Here is a 5,216-nt window from a genome sequence, read left to right on the forward strand (position 1 = left end):
AACTCGATCACTGCTCTATACAACCCCAGTTTAGGGAGAGGCGTTGCGGATGTCAGTTAAACTTAGTACCGTCAACAGCAGAACAGCCTTAGGTGTACACTCTGCCTTCAGGACTGCCACAGATGATGAAGCGTTCATCATCTCGAGAATTATGTTAAATGACTCTTGGCAGATGAGATGATGAACATATAGAATGCCAAACCAATCTTTCCCCTATCTCAGACGAAGAACATAGAGAGGGAGAAGTTCTGTAAATAGATGGCAAGAGGGTTAAGAACGGTTGGGAAAGGTCGTTGGATTCACAGGCTAATCCATGCTATCGTGGATTGATTTGAGGAACGACACAGTGAGACCAACTAAAATTTTACCTAATTTCTCACGGGACATGGAGGATATCGCCAGTACCTGCACAGATTTAAACTTTTTATCCAAACTGCGATGGAGTCCCAGAGAACCCGGAGCATGTATTCTTCCACTGTTCAAAATTTCTGGATGAAAAAAGTAACCTAGAAGAGACTCTGGTGTTGGTACCAGAAAATCTGATGCGGAAAAGGCTAGGACATGAAGAGAATTAGGAAACCATCAACTCCATGATCGCATCTATCCAGAACAAACTGCAAAAGGCGGAGGAGAGGAGAAAAGCGCAGTTACGTACGCCGCGTAGAGAAGAAAGGTAGGTAAGCTAGTGTGAAACTACTGACCCTTTGATATGCTTTGATAGCTTCTTATGCCGGACTATGGTTTATGAAAGTTTTTAATTCAACGAGACCAAGATTGTGATCGAAAATAAAAGGAAATTCTAATCCTGTGGAACGTACCACGCTCCCAAATGAAAACAAGGCCAAACACGCGGAAGAAGTGACCTAAGTGCAGATTTTACGTGACACCAGCCGGAGACAACATACTCCCTACATCTATATTCAGTGTCGTACAAAGGTGTTATTTCTGTCAAATAGCTCACGGTAATACAAGCGATTGGATTGGATGCGCCGAGTGGCGACATAAACCTCGTTATTAAACTAGACTTTTTTCGAACTGAATGCGGTTCTAACATACAGAATAGCCATACTGGCGCGACTTAGCTTACCAATAGGAAGTCAAATAATCCACTATTTATAATGACCATGAAAGAGTTGTATTGGGCATGAACATCCGAGTTGATTGTTGTCCACCGCGGCTACCGATTTAAAACAAAAGCAGTTCACTCCAGAGGAGCTGAAGCACATTTCGATAGACGCGATTCGCACGCTATACCCTAAAAAGGGCTTGCAGTGGTCATCACCTAAATGCTTTTCTGACGGATCCCACGGTCATGCACGCATCTTCGCATTTTTGCTAACTAGTTCAGATAGGTGAGTTGAGTCCTATCATAGGCACTTGTCACGTATCTTTAGCCGGGGGAGTTGCATCAAGGTGGAGCCTCGATTCATTTGCTTCTAGGGTGGCGCTCTTCGGTCTATCAAGGTTTCGACCGTGGTTCTCAAAACCGTCTGCGCTTTCTGTGTTCTCTTTGGTGGTCCACATACCGATGGGTGTACAACCGGGCGGATCTCAAACAAATTTTTAATGCTCAACTCTTCTCACAGTGAATGATAATTTTTCTAGGCCGGAACTGCCTTTTTGAGGGAATGTCCTAACATGAATATTCTCTTCCAATACTTCCTTGATTTTTTAGTTTTCGTTCATGGCCTACATCTTTCAACGGAGAAAATTTAAATAGTCCAGTTCATGAAATACCTGCTTTGACTGAGTCCGCCGACTCGATTGACTTCAACATTACTTGGTCCACAATCTCTTCTTGACCCAACCATCAGGGCCTTTACTTCCTGTGTCCTTTGAAGTGACGCACGCTATTCATTTTAATTTCCTTTTGCGCGTTGCCTGTGATATTACGCAGCTGGTGGTGGAGGAACCGTGGTCGTGGCATATGATTGATATTGATGTCCGCGAATATACCAACCCCTTCTCCCTCCCAAAAGCCAAGGTGAGGAGTCCGACCATAAGTATCTTTCTTCTTTCCTCTTCAATATTGCTTTTAGAGGCTTTTAGATTTTTTCAGATTCATGCCCATTTCAGTCCATAGATTAGAGATGCTGAAACATGTCTTATATGACCTGTGTTACGAATGCGTGCTTCCAATTTCTTTGGAAACGATTATACATATTGGCGCGAAATGATGATGCTTGATGCTGAATTTTAGTTTGGTTTCCCATATTTGGAGAAAAGGGGAAGGGCAAGATGTTGCCGCAGTGTTGTTCACCCTGTCGTCCTCTATGGTTCTGAGTGTTCGCCGACTATAAAAGACAATGAACAGCGCCTCGCGGTAATGGAGATGAAAATGTTTCGTTGGACCCGTGGAGCAACATGCCATGATCACATCCGAAATTAGGATATCCGCGATGGAATGGGGTTCCACCGATCGTGGAATCAGTGGATCAGTGAGGCGTTTTCAATGGAAACGAAAATTACTCTAAAAATCGAGGTTGATTTGAAAACCCAATATTTCACCAGTATTTTTAAATAATGGAAGAAGTTTGAATATTTAAAGAACTGAAGATGCTAAACTCCCATAATCACGTGTTTGACATCGATTTCCATAGCCTAGCTAATTAATGCAATATCCTAAAATACTCAACAAAAATCAACCATATTCGCTCTAGTCGACTACACAGAATATGTATGAAAAACCTCTAACAAAAGGTCATCCCGGAAAGCATAATTTCCCTCAGTCATCCTAATTAAGTTCTCCATGGGACAAAACTTGTCTACCGAAAAATTTATGACAATCAGGACAGAGAGAAAATTGAAAAGGTAACCGAACCGCACACTGAAAAATAATAATAAAAAGGGGGCCATGTCATAACAAAAAAGGATGATGAAATTATGAAAATCAATGAAAGGGTTAGGCCTAGATAAAACAGTCACCAGAGTAGCAACGGCAGCGGCAACAACATCGGCATCATCATTAGGGATGCTCGGTAACGGCGACAACAAAGACAACAGGATAATGTTAAGGATAGAGGCAAACAACACCAAAGATACATGCCGATAACCCAAAGGGGCTTTTCAGAAAAGTACGTTCGAGGGATGTGGAGCGAGACAGTTGTCGTTATTGCTGCGGCGGTCGCTATGAAACCCGTTATAAGAGCATCATCGAGACTATGGGATGAAACTAAGATGACTCCTATTAGTGTACAGATGACTTAACCCCGGGGGCGGCATTTAGGAAGACTTACAACCTTCTCCTAACTTTACATACGTATGTACAGATTGTTTAGCCATTAGGGTTACACACAGGCCGCAGCGGCATCGGTATCATCTATCCATTTTACATAATTATAAATAATAAACGCCTGCCTTCTTCCGTCTCTTTACCTCCGGGGGGTTTCATGTCTCCGGAGTCGGGGACTTGATTCACGGTTCAGTTCACTCATTAAATCTGTAGACACTGATAAATATCGTCATCAAAAATGGATATCATCTTGAAAATGATGGGGGTGTTACCGTTTTTAGGGAGTAATTGAATTGTAGTTTAAGGAAGATAATATCATGGGTTCGTCTTTAGCAAATTAGCCCAATTTTGTTTTAAAGTTCCGTGTTCGATTTTCGCTTAGGCGGATGATAATATTACCTAAAATTCCAATATTTCTCAGAGAAGTAAAGGGAAACCAACAATTATCTCCGCCAAGGACTTCGAATGACCTGCTAGAAGTGCTTGAAAAATTTTAGCAAAGCAAGATTTTAAAGATGTTGTTAAATATGGCTGGAATAGGCGTCCCTCTGTCTTTTCTGTAGAAGAACAGAGGCTGATCAAAAGACATTATTTACTTTTGAGTTTTTTTTTAGTTTATTCCTTAAAATCCTATAGTTTATTACATATATTCGAGAGTGGACTATCTAAAGACCTTTCATAAAGTCCCCTTTCCATTCTCCTTAATTTGTTGAAAAACCCGGCAGTTATGTCAGAAGCTCAAAATCGTTCAAGGATGATACATCACGGACATTATATATTCAGACCCTACTTTGACGAACATCTATTGGTAACTAATCTAATGAATCAAATTAGCCCACAGTTTACATGATTACCCGTCCCCATGCCAACCTGAACTTTCTCCAAGGACTTAAGCTGGACTTGGCTTTCTTAACACTCATTTTTCGACAGTGATTTCATTGTATATGCATTGCTCCTTAGTGTGATTCGTATCCTTGTTGACATATTGCTCTTCCTGAGAGTCATATCTTGTACAAACGGACTGATTTGATTAGGAATTTATCAGTTCTGGTCTATACAAGGAATATTTTTACTTGCGGTGCCAGTCGTCTCTTCATGACTAGTGTTCATTGTCAACGACGCATCAACCAACTTCTTAAATCCAAAATTGAGTGCCGTTAACTGTGTCGTCCTCTATGTTTCTGAGTGTTGACTGACTGCCAAATACAATGAACAGTGCTTCGCTGTAATAGAGAGAAAGATGATGCGCTAGATCAGTGACGAAATACGCCATGATCACATCCGAAATGAGGACATTCACGATCGATATGAAGTTGCGCTCATCGCAGAGAAATTACAAGGGGGGCCTCTCCAATGATATGAACAAATAATTCGCACTTACGAGACCTCATTTGCCAAGATTGGTCTGAACGATCGAACTCGATAGGAGACGACCAAAAAGTCGACCGAAGCAATAATGGCTTGTTACACCAGATGGTGATTTGAGTCTCTTAACTCCACCCAAATCAGGCTTGTGACCGTGGAACAAGGCGCAATGGATCAAAACGAGCCAACCACGCATCTGAACTGGACAAAGGTCAAAGAAAAGGAAAAATATGATAAAAACCTCACTGTGTCCTTATAACATCGAAGAACTAGAGCAATTCTTCCAAGTGAGGTGAGGATCTAAGGAACTTAATAGATCCGTTATTTCGTGTGAATAGAATCAAAGTAGTCATTAACATGATAAAATCGCTTATGAGTTGTGCTCCCGGTTATCATGCTGCAGAGCCTAACAAAGAAATGATTTCCGTATCCCATCCTATCTGCACGGTGCTGATTTCACACCTCCGCCCATGCTCAGCGGTGTGACGATCCCCTTCTCCTGGTATAATTAATGAATTTCCCGCTTAAGAAGGCTCATTTGTATATGCCTGCAATATTTTTCACTATCTTATTCTGATGTTTTCATAAACGAGCTGTAAATCTTCAGATTTATCAGCCA

The sequence above is a fragment of the Hermetia illucens genome, chromosome 4 (genome assembly GCF_905115235.1).
Source record: "Hermetia illucens chromosome 4, iHerIll2.2.curated.20191125, whole genome shotgun sequence".
Classification (NCBI taxonomy): Eukaryota; Metazoa; Arthropoda; class Insecta; order Diptera; family Stratiomyidae; genus Hermetia; species Hermetia illucens.